The sequence below is a fragment of the Myotis nattereri genome (genome assembly GCF_964212035.1).
Source record: "Myotis nattereri genome assembly, chromosome: 4".
In the NCBI taxonomy this organism is placed as follows: Eukaryota; Metazoa; Chordata; class Mammalia; order Chiroptera; family Vespertilionidae; genus Myotis; species Myotis nattereri.
Genome location: NC_138079.1, coordinates 76,958,276 through 76,982,819, shown reverse-complemented (window position 1 = coordinate 76,982,819; position 24,544 = coordinate 76,958,276). Strand labels below are relative to the sequence as shown.

General features: G+C 41.2%; 1 long non-coding RNA gene across 1 annotated transcript in view; it reads right to left on the bottom strand.

Annotated features, from left to right (window-relative positions):
• The window catches only part of LOC308517611, a 775,374-nt gene that overhangs the window by 373,622 nt on the left and 377,208 nt on the right, over positions 1 to 24,544 (bottom strand). The window lies entirely within an intron of this gene.

The window sequence follows — 24,544 nt, the reverse complement described above, 5'->3', positions numbered from 1 at the left end:
ACATTAGCGCTAAAGCATAGAGTCAACATGTTACAATCTCCTATTTACACTTAGAAACATCAGAGTTGGTGCCAAGAATTGGTGAAACTTCTCTTAGACTTTTCATTTGTATGGAGGCATAAAAACACCCGGACTCAGAGGGCTTGGGAAAGGGGTTTTCCCTGAAGAGAACTGTGCTATCCAACCTTTAGGTTCCCCGGGTTTGGAAGGGTGGGGGGGGGGGGGGGGACACTTGCCACTCATCTGTGGCTTAATCCCTTGTTTCTCCTGCTCCCTTCTCCTCCTTTCTCTGCTCTCCTCCCCAAAAAATCCTCATTTATTTTTTATGCTGATTGGCTTAGCTATCCCTTTGTTTCAATGCCTCCTTCCAAATCATGCCCTGGGGGCCTTATCTTTGCTAAATAAAAGGCAATTTATATACTCCAGAGAGAAATTATGCTACTTCCTTGTAAGTCTAAAGCTGCCACAGTCACTTGTGATTTTAAATAGTAATTAGTTTATCTCTGCTGTAAGACCAAGCAACAGGGCTTGAATTTGGACGTGCAGAATGAGTATGGTTACAGGTGGTGGAGGTCCCAGAATTCATTGCCACTTGAGGTGATTGACAGCATGTATTTGTCCTGAGGAGCAAAGGGTTGTGTGAGTTAATTGAAAAATATATTAAAATTCTGAAACTCTTTGGCTCTGGTGAACTCATTATGGGTCCTTTTCACTTTTCCTGGTTCCCCACCTCTCTATTTCACTCCACCTCCCCACCTGCTGCCCCCTACCATGGAATTGCCATACCTGTCCCAGCTGAATTCAAAAAAATAAAAAATAAAGCGCCTCCCATCTCACAAAAACAACAGTGAGGATTTTAAGCATTGAGGTGCAGCACTTTTGCTCTTTTTTTTTTTTTTTTAAGTGACATTAGGTGTGGGACTCTCCATGCCCACTGGGAGCAGCAGCAGCCCCACGGTAGAAGCAAGAGTGGCAGGTTGGGATCAGCAGCTCTGGACACAAAGGTACATAAAGCTGTAAGTCTGGGCTCAGCAAATAGTGGTGAGGAATAATTGCAGACATATGTGAGCACCCTGTGGAGGGCTCTGTGAAAAACTGGCCTCCCTTGAGTCAAAAAGAAGCCAGTCAAATCGGGGTTTGCTCGCTCCTATTGACTTTCAGGTTTAATATGATGTGACTGCATTTGCAAGCAGCAGCTGCTAAATCCTGAAACACTTGGATTATATGCTATAAACTACTTTTGTTTCTGAGTCTATGAAATTCACAGATACAAGGCTACACAGTGGTAGAATTATTCTGTGACTTTAACCCATTCTACCAGCAATGTTTTCCAGAATGCTACTGGAGAAATTTCCACACAAAATATTAGAATAGATAATAATATCTGAATATCACTTATAAATATTATATTTAGTGCTTTGCCTACTTACCTCATTAAGTCCCTACCATGGTTCTAATAGGCAGGTGTTATTATACCCATGTTAAAGATGCAAAAAGAGGCTCAGAGATTTTAAATAATGTAACATCAGCAACTAATAAACATTTAAAAACTGCATAATCAAAGATATGAAAAGAAACATTAAACTAGGGCAACCAAGAGATTCTGGAACAACTCGTGACACGTTTTATCTTAGGTCAGGCTCCCTAGAAGCAAAATTGGAGCCAAGGATGTATGTGCCAGTGATTTTCCAAGGAAGACCTCCCTGAGGACATGATTGGGGGTGAGGGAAGCAACGATGGGAAAGGCAGGGAGTCAAGCAAAGGTGACCCACAGAGAGTGACTTCACCTGATCCCATTGGGGAGGTCCAGGATGGAAGCTACATCTCATAGTTGTCTAACTGGAGTTGCTCCCACACCTGTCAGTCAGGGTTATCCCAGAAAAAGAAGCCACAGGACTGACCACTGAAAGCAAATCACACCAAACCCACTGGCACACACCAACAGTAAAGAGGGATGTGAGGAATCTGGCCAGAGCACTGACATTACCCAGTACATCCACTCAGGGCTGGCTCTCAACCAGCTGCAAGTCCTTGGAAGTCATGGCCAGTGAGAGCCGAATTAGAGGGGGTGTTTTTCTAACCAGGGCTTCAGATGGATTATTTATGACCAGGAAGAGTAGAAAGACTTAGTTCAGCCTTTTTGTTAATTCTAACTGGTCTGTGATTTGGGAGCCCAGCATGTTCAGGTATCTATAAGGGGGAATGAGTGTGAAGACAAGGGGGCAGCTTGATGTGGCCAATCACCTCTGGCTTTGCCCAAAGATGAGGTGTGCTTCCCCACACACACCCCACTGCTTGTCTCTGTGACCCTGGGTAAATCATGTAACTGTGAGCCTCAGTTCCCATAGAGGGAAAAAGAAGAAAATTATCCACCCCAAAATTTGCTAGAATAATCAAATGAGATGATGCCTGTAAAGTGCTTTGTAAATGGTCAGCATGATATAAATATTAGTTATTATTATTAGATTGTAGTTGGACTTAACAGAGAGAATCATATTTCCATTCAAGTAGGCTACATGGAGGTAGACATAACCATGGTTAGATGTAAATTTCAGATAAATGGAGTTCTTTCTTATTCACAAAGCAGCCTGACCTGCCTACTTCTTAACATCATTCAGTTAAAGATGGATTTGGAAAGAGCAGCCTTGAGCTTCAGGAAATCCCAGCTCAATGTCACAAACCAGCTAGGCCCACAGAAGGCTACAGTCTAGGGTCTGCACTTCACACCTTCATACATCCTGTGGCCCTGATTCTCCTTATCAATCTACATTGAACTCCCTCTTCCCACCGCCCCCCACCAAGAGAATATGACATGATAAACACATTCATAGGTGCAATGAAGGTGCAAATGACAGTGGAACAACCATTCCTCCCAGTAGGCACATAGCCTCAACCCAAAGGAATAGCTCTCTAATGTCGAATGTCAAAGAAAAGCTGGTTGCAGTGTGTGAGGTGGAGATCTGAGCACCCGGGGTAGCAGTCTGAGAATCACACCAGACTCATGATTTGATGAGCTAAAGCTAGCATTGCTTATAAGAAGAACGTTTTTCTTGAAAGTGACTTCCAAGTGCAGGACACAGAGAGTCTCAATTATCACAGAATGTTTCCTTCCCAACTATATTTTGGGCAACTGAATAAAGAACTGGCTTTGGGATCAGAAACCTGAATTTTACTCCTGACTTCAGCATTTACCAGCTATGTGACCTGAGCACCATCTGAAACTCAGCTTTCCCATCTGTGAAATGGGATTAACAGTACCTCCCTCATGAAATTACTAAAAGAACATAAGCAAACTGCATAGCAAAACTGCTACATAGCTGACATTCAACAAGTACTATCAATAATATTAATACTAATATGTAAATGACCTAGACCACTAGGTCATTAGGTCGACGACATAATAAAACATTATTAGTGTTGTTCTGCTTTTCAGAGAGCATTTCGGTGGTTTGCAGTTAGTGGGCATGCAGTAACTGACGGTCAAATTAATTTTAAAAAATTAATGATTACATACACAGTGGAAACCGACAAGCTTCTTAACCCATTGAGGAAAAAGAAAACTTCTGAATTCCATGCCTGAAGAACCCATTATCTCCTAAAAGGCTTAAAAACAACCCCTGTACCTCAGCCCAGGTTTCACATGCCATGCTATCATCCTGACAGACCCTCCCCGGTCAGCCCAAGAAGAGAGCAGTCAGTGGCACACAGCCTTCCCAGACAAGGGGCTGGACTGAGGCCATCAGCGTCAGTAGGGCTGTGAGTCACCAACTGCTTCTGTCTGGAATTGAAGCAGGAAGTGCTGTGACCATGGAGTTGTGCTAATTTACCTGGTTATAAGGCCATACGTCAGAGTGGGAACATCACAGACATTTGTGTTTGTTTGAAATGACATTTATTTGGACTTTGAGCAAAATATGGAGCTAATAGGCACCCAAACACCTCCTCAGGTCAGTGAAAAAAGTGAAGAAATATAGGACACCACCAGTATCACAATGACAGTATCACTCTCTCATCATCCCCACCACTGGCAGACAACCCTTCCTTTGTAGATTTTGAGGGGGCAGAAGAAGGAGGATTTGCCTATTCAGGCAGCTTATCCCACTTGAGGCACTGTCTCCTTGAGCCGGTACAGGGAAAAGCCAGAGGGAAGAATCCAGAACAGGAATGAGGAGGGCACTTAGACAGAGGTGGCTGGCTGTTCCATGAAGAGGCTATGTTGGCAACATTCTCTTGGACATAAGGAAAAGAAGTCCAATTTCAAACAGATATCACAAAGTCATGGCTAAGGAATCCTGGGAAATGACAACATTTTCAGTGAAGAACATAACTTTTACTGACAATAGCATTGTCATTTATTAAGAACAAATGCCATTTTATATGCAAAAATTATTTATCTGCACAATAACCCTATAACAGGTACTGTATTTGTTTGTAGGGCTATGATAAAAGAATATCACAGACTGGATGGCTTCAACAATAGAAATGTGTTTTCTCACAGGTCTAGAGGCTGGAAATCCAAGATGAAAGTGCTAGCAGGATTGGTTTCCTCTTAGGATCATAATAGAAGGATCTGTTCCAGGTTTCTCTCCTTGGCCTGCAGATGGTCACCCTCTTGCTGCCTCTTTATATGGTCTTCCCTCTGTGCATTTGCATCCCTGGAGTATCTTTTGTGTGTCCAATTTCCTCTTCTTATAAGGACACTGATCAGATTGGATTAGGGCTTATCCAAAAAGCCTTATTCTAACATAATCATCTTTTTAAGGCCCTACCTCCAAACAGTCACATTCTAAGGTACAGGGTTAGGCCATCAGCATATGGATTTGAGGAGAGGGCACAATTTAGCCCATAACAGATACTATGATTTCTTATCTTACTGATTTTAAGATCTGTTGTGTATAACATAGCTAGTAAATAATAAAGGCAGAATTTGAATTTGGGTCTGATTGACATGAAAGTCTGTTACCTCTACTCTAGGGATGACACTGCCTCTAAAAACTGATGAGCAGTACAGAGATGAGGCTAACAGTGACATCAAAGATCAGGATGTATAGGCTACTGATTTGTCTAGAAGGTTTTGGTAGGTGGTTTACTTAGAAGCCTGCTTTAAAATGCATGATAAGTGTAAATCCTGCAGTTGTAAATTAATTCACATTTTGTTCCTTTGTTACTATAGAAAATTTCTCTAAGCAACAGAAAAATCTATATTCCACCCCTGCACAGGCACATACCTGCCCTGGCTAATTATTTAAGACATTGTTCAAAGCTATGCTCCTAATTAACAGTGTGCACTGCTTATGCCAAAACACAAGCCCAGCATCTCTCACAGTTTGTAATCCATCTGGTCTCCAGGCCCACGCTGCCAGTGTCAGGTATGGCTGCCGTCCGCATGTCACCTGTCTTCCTGCATGGGGTGGGAGGAGGGGTTCACGGTGGGTAATGAATCAATAACACTCAGCCAATTCTCTGGACTCTGTTGACATGCATGGCCAGTTTTCTCTTGTGATTAATTACACTCACTTTTGCAGGAGGAATAATTCACTTTTCTGGGGAGCTTTTCCGATTTTTGCTTTTAAAGGCAAATCTCAACAATCTCCTAGCTCAGAAAGAATGGAGTCCAGCTCAATGTAGGTGATCACAATTGTCAAAATCCAAAGCTTGAAAGGGAGGATGGTTATAAATACAAGGAAGGGTGTGTGTGTGTGTGTGTGTGTGTGTGCGTGTGTGTGTGTGTGTGTGTAGATATATGTAATATGCACACACAAGAGCATAAACACAAATCTTGGGCACTTATGATTTTTCTCATTAAGGTGACTATATGTCCCTTTTTTCATGGTTGCCACCTATTTCAAAAAGCCTATTAAAGTAAATGTACAAGCAAACCAGACACTGCACATTTCAGATAATAATATAGTCAAAAAAGAGCAGATAATTAGAGATATATTCACAATTAGACATAACTCTCTTCAAACAAAGAGCAACCCCCAGTTAATTAATGTTTGTCAAGTACTTTAAAGCATACAATTAAACATCCTAGACATTGCCACCTAAAGACAGGAAGACAAAAGGACTGTGGGGAAGCAGCTTAGGCTGGCTCTGGGTCTACCTTGCTCAGTTATTCATCAGATTTACCAAAGAGTGGGGAAAAGACCCACATGCACACACAGTAGCTGGAACTAGATTTCCTTGAAAGCTATTGCTCTGTCTCTACCTCTCATTTTTCTTTATGGGTGAGTGGGGAATAATTCTTTGGCAAATCATTTCACAGAAGCAGTAACATCCATTCTTAATTATTAATCTCATGATTTGTTATTTATTGAGCATCAACAGTGCATTAGATGTTGTACAAAGCACCGACAGCTCCAAGTTTTAAATCAAGCTGATTTACTCAGAAACGTGGGTCTTTATTTTAGCTGTCCCCCGCCCCCCCCCCCCCCCCCGACGAGATTTGGGCAGTGAACTGGATAATGAGGTGCTGCCTGCCTTGGAAGGAAGTATCTTTTTGGCACTTAGGTTTTATCACCCATCAAATAAGAGCAGAGCATTTACCTGAGAATCAAAGACTCTAAACTAGAGAATGGACCTTGAAGGACATCATATCCTGTGGTCTCAGCACTTAGCTGATAGAGTACATCCGCCTGTAAACTGAGCACATACCATTTTATTTTTACACTAGAGGCCCTGTGCACAAAATTTGTGCGGGGGGCAGGGGGGCAGGGGATCAGGCCTAAACTGGCAGTCGGACATCTCTCTCACAATTTGGGACCACTGGCTCCTAACTGCTCACCTGCCTGCTTGCCTGATCACCCCTAATTGCCCCCCCTGCTGGCCTGGTCACCCCCAACTGCCCCTCCTGCCAGCCTGGTCACTCCTAACTGCTCCCCCACTGGCCTGGTAACCATTTACTGCCCTCCTCTGCCTGCCTGGTCGCCCCTCACTGCCCCCCCCCCCCGCCAGCCTGGTCACCCCCAACTTCCCCCACTTGGGGCCTGGTCACCCCTCGCAGCCTGCTGTTTGGTCATTTGGTCGCCCTTCAGTGACCCCCCTGCAGGCCTAGTTGCCCCACACAGCCTGTTTGGTTGTCCGTTCAGTTGCGATGGTTACTTAGGCTTTTATATATATAGATATTTACTTATATGTTATATACATACACCATAGTATGAATATATTACAGTCATTATAAAGCATACAAAACAAAAAGTATTTTAAAGATAACATGAAGATAAAAAAAGATAAAATGTGTTTAAAATAATTTTATTTTATTTTGTTTTATTAAAAAGAACAAATAATTTTTGCTCTCACTAAAAAGATGTCACCATGGATAACATTTCTTTACTGAGAATAATGCAATGGGGCACAATTCATTATTTTTTTTAAAAATCTTAGTTTAATATTTTGTGATAAAATTGGGTGCAGCTTTGCTGGCTGCCACACTGAAAAAGATGCTTCTCAAACACATGTCCATCCAAATGAGAGAAAAAGTGTTGGGCTTACCAAATTGTGAAACTTCTTTTCAATCTCATCCATCAGCTATGTGAAAGTTTTTGTAGAAATTTGCTACTAAAGTTCTATTTTTCTTCCTCTATTATTTGATCTTCTGAACAAATTGGACCTTACTGTATTTTCATATATTTAATAAGTAGTCAAAATACACTGAAATGCTTCATTTTAAAATCAATTTTGAAATCATATCTCTAAATTTTCTAAGTTTGTGAAGTATGGTTTTAAAATTTTACACATTTATACAGCTTTGGCAGCAAATATAACATTAATGATGGAAGCATTTTAAGCCATTATTTTCAAAAGGCTTTCTCCATAGCACGAGTTTCTTTCAAAAAGTAATGGATAACCCTAACCTGTTTGGCTCAGTGGATAGAGCGTCGGCCTAAGGACTGAAGGGTCCTGGGTTCAATTCTGGTCAAGAGCATATAGTTGGTTGCAGGCTGGATCCCTGGTCAGGGGCACACGTGGGAGGCAACCAATCTATGTGTCTCTCTGACATCGATGTTTCTCTCTCTGTGTCTCGCCCCCTCCCTTCCACTCTCTCTAAAAATCAATGGAAAAATACCTGTGGGTGAGGATTAACAAAACAAAAAAAAAGTAACGTATCTCATTTCAGAGGAGTAAATTAGTTTAGTTGACTGGTAAAAGTTTTCATTTGAACCCATTCTTTCACTAATTGGGTGATTTGGCAAAAGTCACTTCACCTTTCTGTGCCTCAGTTTCCTCATCTGTAAAATGGAATTAGTAGTTCCTACCTTCTAGGGCTGTGTGAAGAGTCAATGACTAAACCCACTTAAAATAGAACAATGCCTATGCCATAATAAACCCTAAACAAATGAAGCATTTAAGCATGTTTAGTTTTTCAGAAATTTCCACCAAAAGTCCTACTGACAACAGCTACTTATCATCACAGAATGTCAGCATAATTGAACACATGTCTTTTTTGTAGAAGAAAAATGCACAACTTTACGTTTAACTCTGCTTTAGTTATTTTGACCCAACATAACCCACAAACCTCTCTGTGACACAAAAGATTGTCATGGTTACTTCCCATTTTGTTCAAAATATAAAGATACTATTATTTGCAATTCTGTTATAATATGGTGCATAAATTTCTTTAGCTGGGCACAATAAACTACAATAGATGGAAACATGCAAATGAGAATAAACAAATGAAGATACTGCGGCAGTCTTCATTATTGGAGGACTCCTGCTTTCCCTGTTGGCCTATGAGTCACTAGATATCAGATATCAGTCAGCTTACTTCCTTTTTCTACTTTTAGATAAAATGTAAATATTAAGGAGATATCCTTTTTCTTCCGCCTTCCACTGTGGAGTCCACTGATCTGGTCCAGTGGTTTCCCAATGGGGATCCTCTGGATTCTGCCCAGAGCTTCTGAGTCAGATTTTCAGGTTAGGCCTGCTTCTCCACCAGCTCCCAGGCTGCCTTAGACTGACAACTAGATGACTATCTAACCTTCCCACGAGGGAGGTTCCCTGATCATAGCTTTGGCAGGTGGTCATCCCCTCTTATTTTGGAATCCCGTAATTGTCAGAAAATGTTTTCTTCTGGCTCCCTATCATTTTACCCACATGTAGGAGGATTTTGCTCTCTGGTGTCACACAGAAAATGATTCATGCCATCTCCTCTCCCATTCCCTCTCTCTACTCCCTATACCCTTCAACCAATCCCTATTTGACTTGGCTTCTGGGATGCCTTTCCATCCTGACTCTCCTCCCTTGGCTGTTCTCCTACTTGGAAATGTTGCTCAATATTCCATATGTCATCAGACCAGTTCAGGAGCAATGAGTGTGTGACCTCCTCCAACTGCTGCTGCAGTGGCATCGTTAATACCAGAGATTCGTCATCACCAGCTGAGGTTGATGTGTTCTCTCCATTAGGGTGCTTCATGCATATGCACTACATATATTCATTGGTAATAGAAATACCTTTTGTAAGTGAGATGAAGCATTTTCAAACTCTCACCAAGACATTCCCTCTGTTCTTGTATACGTACTATACTTGTCTACAGTGCGAAGTCTTAAAGATCTGATTTCATCTATTTCGTGTGTCATAATCCTGTTTCATATCATAAAAAACAGGAGATCAAAACAAACCCGGAACCTAGTCAGGTCAGCTGGTACCATCCAGACCCAGTTCTGCCGTATAACTCTCAGTGGGTCACTACATCTTCTGCATCTCTCTGTGCTTACCAAAACATGAGAATGGCAATGCCTACCCTCCTGACTTCAGGAAGTTTTAGCAAGAATTAAATGAGTTACAAATTGTGAAAGCCTTTTAAAATTATTTAAAATTTTAAATATTATTAGTATAATACAATCTGTAAGCACTTAATAAATATTAATGGGGAAAAGAAACAGAAAAAATAAATGATAGAGAGCAGACTGACAACAAGAAGGGAGGATCAGAGGAAAGATGAGATAAGATCAATTCAAGCCCTTGGCACCTTAAGACAGTGTCTATCAGTGATGGCAACACAGAAAGAATCACAATGCTCCAAGTCCAGTGCAGTGTTTAAAGAATGCTGGGCTTAGTTTCTGGGAAGGGATCATCTCACCCATGATTTCTATAGCCCCAGGCAGTTAATGAGGCATCTGGTGCACCTGTTCAGAATTTACCCAGGAAGACAAGTAATGGGTGGGAGGCAGGAGCTAAGAAGCAGGGCTTATATTCATCAATGCACATTGCTAGTCTTCCGGGGACTGAAAACTATTTAATTGCTGGGCAGCAAATCCCATTTGACTGTTTAAGTAAAAGGTAATGATTAATATCAAGCTAAAAAGTACACACTTTCTGCATTTATTAAATAAAATACACTAATGGCTTATGTATGAAATAAAATTGCATTTTAAACAAGCTTTTCATTCTCCCATGAACTAAGCATCACAGGATATTTGGTCCTATGCATTTAGTCATCCACCCATTTATTCAAACAAACATCTCTTAAGTGAATATTATGTGCCAGGCTTTATCTCACAGAGAGCAAGGCTAAAAGATGAGTAGCATTATAGTCTGTGGACTAGAATAGCGAGTTTCAACCAGTGTGCTGCAAAGAGGCACACTAGTGTGCCACAAGAATTTTAAAACATGCAATACCTGACTATTTAGTCAGAGGTACTGACCTCTTTTTCCTTAGGTTGACAAACAAAACAATGATAACAGCCAAAACAACAACAGCCATCAGTGTGAATGAATCAAAAACATACCTCTTTTTTTTTTTTTTTTGGTCAGGTTAGCAAACAATATATTTTTTGGTGTGTCATAGAATTTTACTAATTAGTTTATATGTGTCAGGAGATGAAAAAGGTTGAAAACCACTGGACTAGAGGGTGGCGGGAAGGTGACAGAGAGACAAGGAGAGAGAACAACTTAAATGCAATATGACATAATAGCACAAAGGTTGACTCAGGGTGCAGGGGGCACACAGGTGATCTTTGAACAGTAAATGAGTCTGGACTTAGTTGCGGATCTAAGAAACCACTCCAGGTGGTTTAAGTATACAGAATTAGGTGTTAACAAAATCATTGAAAGATCTGGAGGAGCAGTCCCTATACTGAGCCTGGAGGAAAGAATCTAGACTAATATTGCAGAATTGCACTCCCAAGGGGAGCTGCCCTCTCTGCCATATTGGGGATGCTTGGGAATCAAGAGGCTGCCAACATAATGTGGTCTCAACAAGTATACCTCATCAGCAGCTTTCTAGAGATCACAATGGTTGGTTCTTCAGGGGTGGGCAAACTTTTTGACTCGAGGGCCACAATGGGTTCTTAAACTGGACCGGAGGGCCGGAACAAAAGCATGGATGGAGTGTTTGTGTGAACTAATATAAACTCAAAGTAAACATCATTACATAAAAGGGTACGGTCTTTTTTTTTTTTAGTTTTACTCATTTCAAGCGGGCCGGATGCGGCCCGTGGGCCGTAGTTTGCCCACGGCTGTGCTAGATCCTTACTGGAAAAGAAATGAATGAATGAATGAATGAATGAATGAATGAATTAATTAATTAATTAATGAAAGAATAGTAGCAAACCACCACTGCTATTGCCATTTAACTCAGTTCTCAGCAGTGGAGAATGTAAAGTTGGAGAGATCTTAGGGCAGAGAAGGGAAAGGACTGAAGGAAGAAGGATCAGCATGTATGAACACAGCCAGCATTGGAATGACACCCCTGAGAGCTTCGCACAGAACCAAAAGGCAGCATTTGAAATGTCACAGTCTCCTTGGGCATTATCATTACTGACATTGCAACATGAAAGTCAAACCCACAGGTGTGCAGTATTCTGGTGGAGTAAATATGAATGCAGAGGCAGGAGATAGCAATGCTCTTCCTGGCTCTGCCACTAACATTACCCCCTGGGGGAGACAGGGGGTGTCATTTAACATTTCTGACTTCACTCTCCCCCCCGCCCCGCCCACCTGTAAAATAGAGTTTCCATGATTCTCTGCTAATAAATCAGTAATTAGTAAGAAACAGAAACATTGAAACTCATCATCTTGGTGTGAGTGGTTTCATACACACTAGCTGGATAGTCAATTTAATGGGGGAAGGGAAATCTTCATAGTACTTGCAGAAACTGGCCTTGGGCACAGTAAATTCCTTTACTAATAATATAACTGCAATTTTGTTAGGATAATGTTAGAACACTGGCACCCAATAAATACTTGTTGATATGAAATAAAAATGCAATCATCATGACATTCAGGTTTCCTTGGAAATGCAAACCCTGCCATGGCTTGCTGTAGAAACCTGCAATCATGCCGCACGGGTTGCCCGGCAAGACAAATAAATGAGAACACAGAGCTTCCCATTGTTTGCTGGGCCTTGCGCTCAGCCAAGGTGAGTGCTTGGCGAGCGGAGTAGTCTTCTGTTTCTCCGTTTTCATGAATATGCAATTCACCTAGTCATAATAGATATATTTCATGCAGTTTGGAAAGCCACGTGTGGTTTCCTAGCTTATAATGGTCTCTTCTGCTCCCGGTTAGAGACTAAGAAGCTCAGCAGCTGCTGAAGGTCAAGCTACCAGGAGTTACTGAGTTACAGCACACAGACCATGTGGCGCGTAAATCACCTGCAGGAGCACAGGTGACATTACATGGAGAACTTTAAACCTCTCTCTCTCTCTCTCTCTCTCTCTCTCTCTCTCTCTCTCTCTCTCTCTCTCTCCCTGCCTCCCCTCCTCCCTCCCTCCCTCCCTCAAAAGGAATCCAAAAAAGCTATGAGAGGTAATATACAATCAGATAAGCTTGGTTAGATTTTCTGCCTCAGCATCTGCACTTATGTGAGAGTCAATGATGACCAGAAAGGAGACTACTGCTAAACCAAGAAACCACAAATAACCCCAGAATTAGATGGGGGAGGGAAAAGGGGAGGGCTGCAAAAAAAACTGTGAGTAGATGTCTTTAAATAGACCATTGACCTCACTATAGTGGAAGGAAAGAGTAATTTGGGGCTGTGAGCTTTCCCCCAGATGAATGGAGCTAGTAACATATTACTCTGCTGTGTCTCTGTTGCTTCATTTTTACATACTCACACACATACCACACACATTTGGTAAGAGAGAAATTTCATAAAGATGCTCTCTGCCTTAGCCAATTAACAATTACAGAATAAGAAATATGACTATAGTATAATTAAATTGTCACTAGCAATACAAAAGGGCAATGCCAAAGTTTTCTTATACTTATAATGAGTTTTTTCTTATATTAAATGTCTTATTCTACCATGCTTATGCCAATTATTTTGACTAATGGGAATAACTGACCCCCACTTTCTTTCTAATATTGATATTTGCCAAAGTATTGTTATACTCCAGTCTATCTGTTTTTCCCCAGAAAGTAGCTAATATTCTTGATATTCTGAAGAAATTTTTTATATTCATTACCATTCCAAGACATTTACTCTGAATCCTGGCCAACTTGACTTGCTGTTATTAAAAAAAATGAAATATTAAAAACTTAGGAATGCCTTTTTTTGTTAATGCCTGCAGGGTAACAAGCACCAAAGGGCAGTTACGTGGCTTGTTGAAGCTGAAATATTTTTTCTCTGGTTTAATCTTTTTTAAAAAATATGTCTTTATTGATTTTTAGAGAGAGAGGAAGGGAGATGGATAGAGAGATAGAAACATGAGAAAGGAACATCATCAATGGTATGCCTCCTGCACAGTCCCTACTGGGGATCGAGCCCACAACCCGGGCATGTACCCTGACTGAGAATTGTACCAGTGACCTCTTGGTTCCTGGGTTGATGCTCAACTGATCTTTTTCTTTTTTTTGTCTCAAGTTTTACATATGTCTCCTTTCCCCGCAAATGACCCCTCCCCCAGCCATTCTCACCCCCGAGGGCAAGCCCCCACCGCCCCATCAACTGATCCTTTTAATGTGTGGTAGCCAATGGGAGTTTGTATAGAGCTATGAGAAAATGGTCTTGGACTTAGGGCAGGGCCAAAAGGTAGGTGTCATAGAAGACTAGCATCTCTTACATTGCTGAATTACTCTTTAAAGGGTTGTTATGAGGACTGATAAGGGCAGAGCAGGAATTGTGGAAATGAGACCCCACACAGGAATTATGGAAAAGAACTAGAGAGCCTGGCGCAGGGGTAAGCCTTGGGTTGAACCTCAGAGGCCATTCCTCCAGCATTCTTTGGGCCACAGAGGGACTTGTGGCTTTCCATGAGTGCTTGCTCTGTGAGGACATCTTCAGGAGGCAGGGGGCATGCAGACATGGTTTGGGTTGAAGGGGAAGACTGGCTGGCTCTCAAAGGCTGAAGAGGATGACTACCAGGCTCACCCAGAAGGCCCTTATTCCCTCAGCAGCCAGAGAGCACAACTTCCCTGCATAATGTGGGGTAAGACCTGGGTTAGCCAACTGCTTCAGGGGTAAAGAAGAGCATTACCTAGCTACTCCAACCAACAACCCAAGCAGAATTCACAAAGTGGGAGAAGACCTTATAGATTTCTTGTCTAAATATCCAAACATAACCTCATCTTATGTTTACAGTTTCTGAATAATTGCTCTGCTTTTTTCTTCATTTTGCCTGAGCAGGCTCATGAAGTAACTGCAATAAGGGGTGAAAGCTTCCACAGAGGCAATATACTAGCCATAAACAATACCTTTGTCAACCCCAAAGTTTCTCATTTTCTTCTGGCTGTTTATAGGAAAAAAAATAAAGCTTTATTAATTATTCTAACCATTTGCCAGTTACTTAGGTTTCAAGGATGCTTTTATGTATTTTAAAATCACATTTGTGTTCAATACCAACAGAAATGAACAGAAATGCTGTGTAGGGTCATAGTTCATGGAGATGGTAGTTCTTCCCCCATTTCAGCTATTTCACTCTGAGGATATTAAACTATTGCCAAGATCATCTTCCCTTCCGTGCCTCAAGGACAGATTTAATTTTGTACAACTCTCAGACTTGATGGCTAACAGCAGTAATGCCGAACACAAACATCTGGACTCACGATGGGAAATTGGTTCCTTCATTGTGAGAGCTGGGGTGCAAACCTGAGTGAAAGGCATGAAGAGCTTCCACATCTCAGCCACAGACTAAGAAATGAAATGGAAGGGTCTTCCATGAGGTAAGGAGGGAGACTGACAAGATATGAAAACTGAACTTCAAAGAACATTCTCCTGCCATCAAAGTGGTAGTCAACTTGGAATTTTTATGTTGAGAAATGGTAGAGCAAGAGATATAGAATACAGGGATTTTTAAAAAGCAACTTGCGCCATGACTGGTTTGGCTCAGTGGATAGAGCGTCAGCCTGTGGATTGAAAGGTCCCAGGTTCGATTCCGGTCAAGGGCATGTACCTGGGTTGCGGGCACATCCCGAGTAGGGAGTGTGCAGGAGGCAGCTGATCGATGTTTCTATCTCTCTCCCTTCCTCTCTGTAAAAAAATCAATAAAATATATTTTTTTAAAAAAGCAACTTGCAAACACTCTTAACTGAAATAATACACTGTATCCCAAAATGCTGACAGAATAAAGTGAAGGGGAAGATTTTTAACAATTTTGTTTGAAATCTTGGTCCTAGCCCAAAATATAAGGTTGACCCAAACCCTCATGCTAGATATTGAGGAAATCCAATATATCTGTTACTAACTGGGAAGAGAAGGGGGAGGAGGGGCTCTTATAGCCACAGAATTACTTTTTTAAAATAAATAAATAAATAAATAAATAAATAAATAAATAAATAAATAAGCAAGCTTTCCAGCCTTCATTGAATTGTTGCTCTCTGCGGTTTTCTGTGATCACACCCATTATATCAGTGACCCAAACATGAGACCCAGTTCCTTCTTGGTAACTTCACTTGTCACCTGGCCCCTCACCTCCACCACCAAAGCGTCAGCAAACACTTTTAGCAGAACTTGCGCTGGAAAGGTAGAAGCCACTGCATGGGTACAATGGGGAAGATGTTATGCAGGCTGTCACATCTTACACTGTAAGAAAAGCAGTTGAAAAACCTTATCAGTCCTTTCAGCCATCCCATCTCCAGTAATTTCTTTACTGGTTGTAGCCACCCTAGCCATTTAACCTCCCTGATCCTCTCACCTCTTTCCATTCACACTTATTATGGATTGAAGTATGTCCCCCCAAAAAAGATATATTTAACCCTTAGCATCTGTGGAGTGACCTTGTTGAGAAATAGGATCTTTAGAGATATAACCAAGTTAGGATAAAGTCATTAAAGTGGGACCTACTCCAATACGACTGGAGTCCTTATAAGAGGAGAAGAGGCACAGACGGGAGAATGTCATGACCACAAGGATAGAGACTGGACTGATGCAGCTATAAGCAAAAGAACACCAAGGATTGCCATGAAACTAGAAAGAAGCAAGGAAAGATTCTACCCAGAGCCTCAAAGAGAGACACCTTCATTTAGGACTTCTGGTGTTCAAAACTGTAAGAAAATCAATTTTCTGTTATTTTAGGCCCCCAGTTTGTGGTACTTGGTTGGCAGCCCTAGGAAACTAATAAACACCACCACGACCACCACCCCCACACCCCCGCTCTTCCTTCTTTCTCCTCCCTCTTACTTTCTCAGCAGAGGCATTTAGCATCTCTTCTAATATCTTGGCACCTATCCTTGAATCCTCAGATCCTGGATCCTTGACAAGTGGCTGAAGAAGGGGTTTTCCTACAAGGACAGTTCCCTCCCTAAGAGGAATTCTGGTGCCAGAGGTTAAGAAAATATTCTTTCTCAACTACCTAGTGTGTATTCAAACTGTTCAAATAAACCATCCAAGTGTCCAAGTTAGATTTGGGGATCAAAACTCAACAAATTAGCTGTTGCTCTTGATCAAATAAGCAGACCCTTGCTTCATAACCATTGACAGCTTCCCATTGTCAATAGGGACAAAGGCCTGCAGGTTCATCAGAGCCTACAAAGCTGGCACATAAACTGGCCTCTCCCTCCCTGTGCCTCATCCTGGACTGCCCTCCCACTTCCACTCTTTGCTCTGACCACACTGGCTTCTTTCAGTTCCTCAGTTTCAACACATACTCCCTCTGCCCTCAGAGCACAGGCTCTGCTGCTCCTGCTGCCTGAACCTCTTTTCTCCAGATCCCTGCCCCCACGCCTCTCTGAACACACGCCTAATCAACCTCTGATCTCAGCTCAACTGTCAAGTCCTCTGAGCCACCTTTTCTGACGCCCCAAGACTGAGTCACATCTTCCAATTACAGACCTTTATGGCATCCACTGTTTTTCCTTAGAAATGTTTCTTAGTTTTTAATTACAATAGAAACTCTCTTAATTGAGCTCCTCGGGGAATTAACTGATGTTTTCAAATCCATTTGTAAAATAGATTGACTGATAGATCAGAGCATAATAAGTGCTTGTGGCTTCTGCCACCTAACATATATATACCTTCATCACTTCTACCCCCACCATCTAAGATCTATCCGTACTAAGAGGAAGTTGTTTTTGTCCCCAATCCTGTTTATGGCAGTTGTACTTGATTACTATAATTATGTAGTTTAATTAAGTATCACCTAAACTGATTATGTGTGAGCATAAAAAGAGAGTTGCTATTTCTATGAAAACTATGTTAAATGCTTTGGAAAGTGGCGGGGGGTGGGGGAGGAATTGGTCTTAAATTAGATAGGACAAGTGTCAAAGACTGGAGAAAAAAGATAATAAAAATCTAAATGAATTCAAATTACCTCATAAGTGTCTTTCAGTTCCTCCACTTTAAAGTATCTGAAACTGGAAATTGCCAATGATACACATTTTGAGTGAGCTTTATGCAAGAAAGATGATATAAAACTCCAGTTACTGAATTGATCCTCAATGAAAGCACCGTGGCCCTATCACATTTGGCAGATATATATATATATATATATATATATATATATATATATATATTTAAATATGTGTTCTAAATAAAAAATAAAAATGTATGCATACATACATATACAATACATATTTTAATGATTTCCCACTTTAACTGCATTTTACAACTACCTACTCAGCTACTAGTCTTGCTCTCATTGGAGAAGAGGCCTTCTACAGTAAATATTTATTGATGTGATCATTTGTTTAAGATTCATCTTTACTTGATTGTGAGTTCCATTACAATAAGGGGCATGTCTGTTTGGTTTGATCCCAGAGTTCTAGTGCCTAGCAGTGACACATAGTAGGTATTCAGTAAGCATTATTCATGAATGAAAGATAATTTCCACCCAGCCGGGTGGCTCAGTGGTTGAGTGTTGCCCCATGAAGAGGAGGTCATAGTTCAATTCCTGGTCAGGCAACATGCCTGGGTTTGGGGCTCAATCCCCAGTAGGGGGCGTGCAGGAGGCAGCTTGATCGATGATTCTCATCATTGATGTTCCTATCTCTTCCTCTACCCTTCCTCTCTAAGAAATCAATAAAAACATATTACATTTAAAAGATAATTTCCCTCTATTTTGTACTGTGCAGACATAGGAGATAATATAGCAAAATATTTAAGCATATTTCTTAAGATGCTCAGATCAGTGAAAAAAAAATTATCTCTCAAAATTCTCCTGAGCAGTCAGTGTTAACTTCAGCACTGTGGTAGACCAGTCAGTGTGCCAGGGCATGTTGGAGGACTGAGGTGTCTTTTCTTTCCAACTATAGCCAGGACTGATAAGTCCTGTTTTGTCTGAACAGGACTCCCTGGATGGGTGTGGAGCTGAACCAGGGAATCAAGGAGGCACTTCTTACTCTTCTCTCTTCTCTTCATGCTGTGAGAAATCTATCCTCCTCCATGATCTGGGATTACTGAACATAACAGAAGGTTTTAATCCACAAAAATGAATAACTTTTCCCATTTCAACTCCATCTGCTGCTTCTCTAGGTAAAACAACTTTCCCTGAGGAAATGATGTAAATGTGTTCAAGTGTTCTTAAAAGATCCCACAGAGCACAAAACAGTTATGAACTAAACCATGTTTCTTTTCATTTACACTTAAAAAGAATATGTCTGTGGTAGTGGGAAAAAAATATACAGGTAGGAGTTAGGGAATGTTTTCCAAGCCCTGCTTCATTGTGATTGCCCTCCTTACTCTTTAATTTCCTTGTCTGTAAAATGGGGTTGGTAAAAATATGTCTTACCTATCTTATAGAATTATTGTGAAAGATCAAATTAAATTAAATACATACAAACCCATGAAGTGCTATAAAAGGTGATGCAAATGTTTACTGTCATTGTTACTACAAGATCCCCATGCCATTTTTCCTCAACAACTTCAGTCCTTGCCACTCTATGCCGGGCAGGCTACACACCGTTCATTTCCTTTAGCAGGGAAACAGGTAATTTCTGTTAGGTAGTTTGAGATGTTGGAGGCTACTGGTGTTGCAATAGACAGTAATGGTCCTGCTCCCCAAAACCTTCTGGGAAAGTCCACATCTCCTCCCATAGTCTTTTCAAGACAGACATATGAAGAAGGTATCAGTCAAGGCCCCTGGGAAAACAGTAATTTCATTTGCCAGTATGGGTTTAAACTTGAACAGTCTTGGTGTCCATTTTTTAAGTGTCATATCTTTTGGTTCCTTCCTAGTAGCTCACACAATAGAAAACCACAAATCCACTTCCTTTAAATAAAATGTAAAACTCTACATTCTCTGTATAATATACGTGCACTCAAGCTATACTAATTTATTCTACAATTACTTTTAGTTTTTAGCATTTGTATTTGGCTCTTATACTACATAAATAATGGTGTTTACATGGGATGATGTTTACATGAAAAGTTCTTTAACTAATATAAATGGCATAAGTGGATTACTGAGCAAGCCTTAATACAAATGAACATTTTTCTCCTCTTAAAATTTTCTTTACTGTCCTCTGAATGTCTGGCACAGAGTGGAGTTTTTTAAATGTCAAGGGGAATATAGAAATCAGGCTTCTGAAGTCCATTCTCCTCTGGTTAGACAGGCTTATAATTCTGTTTCCTGTGATGCTTGGCCTGGGGGAGTCAACAGTGACCCTACTGACCCAACACATCCAGACTCAGAAGTCTGTCTTTTTTTTGGGAGGTTGCCACTGTTTTTCTTTATGACCTTAAACATAACACGATATCTGGCCCTTTACAGATCATTTCCTGCGAGTTTGCAGTACTGGAGATTAGACACTCCAGAGACAAATACATAAGGACCTCACTATAAGGACCAGGGGTAAAACCTACCAGGTTTCTAAACACCTCCATTGTCATGGTAACATCACCCAATTGTGGCAATTACTGGGACTGTCCCTCCTAGTCAAAGTTCAGAATGCATATATTTTGAATGGCAGCCTGGAGCCAGGTTACTGTAAAATACAGTTGGCAAGACAGTCACCACCTGTCAGGACACACATTATTTTTCTAAGGTATTATCAAGGGGAAGCATTAACATCAGAAAAAAAAAAAAGGCAATTTCTTTACTCCTGCTCTCTCAGAAGTAAAGCCAGGGGGTTGGGGTGAAGAGGCCTCCCTCCACAACACACCTCTAGCTCTTAGGTGGAGGAAGCCTGGCTCCAGGTCACCTCTGGAAGAACAGGCAACGTGTCCTCTAAAGTACCCTTGGAGTTATCTCAGGAGCTGCAGGCCAGACTGTGTACCAGCAGGCTTTCTATAGAACAGTCACAGTCTCAGAACTGACCATAGAGCTGGCAGGGTGGGCGATCTAAGAGGAAAAATTCAACCCAGGTGAGTTCTGAACTGACATGCCAAAACACAGAGATCCTTGCACCAGTCCTGTCCAGATTCCCAGGGTTAGTTTGGGATTGGAGTCCAGGCCTTAAGGACTGGTCAAATGCCTACGACAAGCAAGCTTCGAGTGAACAAACTGCAAGACTCATCACTATACTAAGACCTTTACATCACTTGTTACATGTTAAAATGTGTACACATTCCATATTTAATAATTTTGCTAACAAAGAACTTTATAATTTTGCTTATGAAATTATTTAACTAAAGTAACTAATTTAAAATAAGCTGTGATTTCTCAACACTCATCATATATATTTAGAAACTCTCACTCAAGAAGAACATCTCATTTAAAAACTGTTTTCAGATGTAATGAAATTGTTATGAACACTAAATCCAGCAATGAATGAAGTTGACTCAGTATCATATTTTGTGACCATTTAATAAATGCTTATTTAGTCTGCTTTGTCAGTTTTCTTTTTCTTTTCTTTTTTGTGCCTTTTTTTTTGAGACAATAATTTTTCCTTGTCAGACTCTAAGACATCTTCCCAAGCACAGCTCATATGCCAAGAATTGTGAGCCTGTACCTACAGGCTAAACTGGTCCTCTGTGCTCCTGGCATTCAGCCAAGCACTACCAAAGTGCTTGGGTACTGACTACAGTGAGTTCCAGGCCATTTCATGGACGTCAGCCCTCAACTACTAGTAAAACTATTCTGTGGACACACTAAGTCTTGTGCTATCTCCGAACTTACTAATGAAACTCAAATTCTAAAAATTTGTGAATGTTTGGCACCTTAGAGAAATTTACCATATCCAATGCTAAAAGCCTTCGCTGTTGGCCTTTGGTGAAGTCATTCTTCTCCTTCAGTGGATGAAATCAGGTTTCACAAAATCCAATTTATTTTGTTTTTCAACAAGCAATGAGATCTGGAAGCTGACATGGAGTTGCATTTCTAGGACACCTTTCTGTTACTCCACAGCATGTTAGTTATACATGCGCCACCAAGATGTTTATAACTAGACCCAAGATAACTTCTTTACAAATATTCTATCAGCATCTGTAGGTGGAGTGTACTTAGTTGACTGACTTTTTCCACCCCTGAAAGATTAGTTCTTATCAGAGTGTATCAACTGAAAAATAGCCACAGGTAGTCTGTTGGTGGTCACAAAATCCCCTCTTTTGCTTTCAGCAAATGCCAAAGTGATAAAGTAAGAATTTGAAAACTCTACTTTCTAGATGTGTCCTCTAACAATGTCACATAAACAATGTGGTTTGTTTAGGGGATTCACTTCTGACCTTGGTTTGTTTTGTGTCTTTTTTTTTTTTCATCACTGAAAACATATTGAGTGTATAGTGGTAAACTCATGGATACTGGCATCAGACAGCATGAAATGGAATCCCAACTCTGGCAATTCCTCGCTCTGAGAACAGGGCAAGTTATTAAGCCTCCATTTCTCCATCTGTAAAATGGCACTAAGAATACTTAATAGAATTGTTCTCCAGATTAGCAAGTTAATGAATGTAAAGCTGTTGGTGAGCAATCAATAAATGTTAACTTTGAATATTACTCTTATTACTCATCATTTTCTCACTATTTATAGTACTACCATTCAAGCCACCACACCTACACCCTGGCTACTTAGCCACCTCCTGCCTTCCCTGCTTGTACTCTGCTCTCACCTACCCCATTGCCTTCTCAAAGTTGAGGATCCTTCAGAGTGGAAATGTAACTGGACAACCAATGGGTCAGTGTGCCTGTCACTACTAGAGCCAATTAAGCAGAGACAGGGTTGAATCATATATGAGTGTTAATTCCAATACTGCTGGCAGTAAGGGAGAGGAGCAGGTCATCCACAAAAAATCTGCTCTGCAACCGCCCATCAGCCAGCTGCTTATATTGGGTAGGACAAAGACTACATGGGGAAATAGGAATTACCGGCATGGAAAAGTAGGCAATGCCGGCTGGGGCGGGCTCTAGTGTTTGGAAAACAAGGTTGTTAATCTTTCCATGATAATAGGCAGTTCTTAATTGAGAATGGACCAAATTCCAAGGCTGACTTCCAGGTCCAAGGTTGATTCCCAGGTCCCAGGTGGGTACAACTTCCAGCCGGGTTAGAATGTCCTTTCTTTAACTAGACCAAGGCAATCATGGTAAACAGAGCATGATTAATGTTTCCTATAACTATAGCTAGTCCCTAATATTCTATTTTTGCCCCTAACAGAAATGCAATCAGTTCAACCCCCTTCCCACATACAAACATAAACAGAGTAAAACAAAAATCCCTCCAGCTACCTTTAGCAAAAACCCAAAAGGCGCTTTAACACCTGACTCCTGCCCAGTCTCTTTAGCCTATTCCCACTTCCTTTCCACTCCCATGCTGCTGCCATACTAGTTAGTCTTCTGGGCATTGCCCAGGCCAGACTCTCTTCAGTTCTAGCCTTCCCTATGCCTGGAGAGCTCTGTCCCTGCCTAACCAGGTACAATACATCCCTAGCCAAAGGCTACTCTTTAAGTACATCACATTCAGATTTTTTCATAGGTCTACATTCCTTCCTTTCAAAGTACTAGGTTCACTGAACACAACCTATTTTAAGGATCATTTCCTAAGGTCTGACTTGCCTATAGATTTTTAAATGCTTTTTTAAAAAATAAATCTTTATTGTTGAAAGTATTACATATGTCCCCTTTTCCACCACCACCCCCCATTGCCCTCTCCCCCAAGCCTTCACCACCCCACTGTCTGTGTCTATGGGTTATGCATATAAGCATATGAGTTCATTATTTGATCTCCACCCCCCCCCCCTCCACCCTCCTCTGCCTTCCCTCTGAGGTTTGACAGTCTGTTGGATGTTTCTATGTCTCTGGGTCTATTTTTGTTCATCAGTTCATGTTGATCATTATATCCCATATATGAGTGAGATCATGTGATACTTATCTTTCTCTGACTGGCTTATTTTGCTTAGCATAATGCTCTCCAGGTCCATCCATGCTGTTGCAAATGGTAGGAGTTCCTTCCTTTTTACAGCAGCATAGTATTCCATTGTATAGATGTGCCACCATTTTTTAATCCACTCATCTGCTGACGGGCACTTAGGCTGTTTCTAAATCTTAGCTATGGTAAATTGCGCTGCTATGAACATACGGGTGCATATATTCTTTCTGATGGGTGTTTCTGATTTCTTGAGATATATTTGTGGAAGTGGGATCACTGGCTCAAATGGTAGTCTCATTTTTGATTTTTTGAGGAAACTCCAAACTGTTTTCCACAGAAGCTGCACCAGTCTGCATTCCCACCACCAGTGCACCAGGGTTCCCTTTTCTCCACATCCTCGCCAGCACTTGTCCTTTGTGGATTTGTTGATGGTAGCCATTCTGACAGATGTGAGGTGGTACCTCCTTGTCGTTTTGATTTGCATCTCTCGGATGATCAGTGACTTTGAGCACTTTTTCATACGCCTTTTGGCCTCTGTGTGTCCATTGTGGAGAGTTTGCTGAGGGTACAGCTGCCAGTTTCCTTCATAACCTAGCTCACTCCAGACCCAGAGGAGGACAGTTACCACTGAATGAATGAGTGAATGAATGAGCGAGCAAACGAATGAACAAATGCAGGAAAGGGGATAAAATGGAATGGACTGCACATTCTCAAAAAGTTGGCTACTGACTTTTGTTATTAAGTAGTCCCCAAACACTCTGGGTCATTTTCCGTGCCCCCCCTCCCCACCCCCATCACCATTTATTAACAGTTCGGCTTGGCTTGGTTTTTTTTTTTTCTCTTTTCAAGTATAATGGAAGGCAGGCGCGGCCACCCCTCAAAGGGGCGATCTGCTCAGATCTGAGATCCACACACCAGCCTGAGGGACGGCGG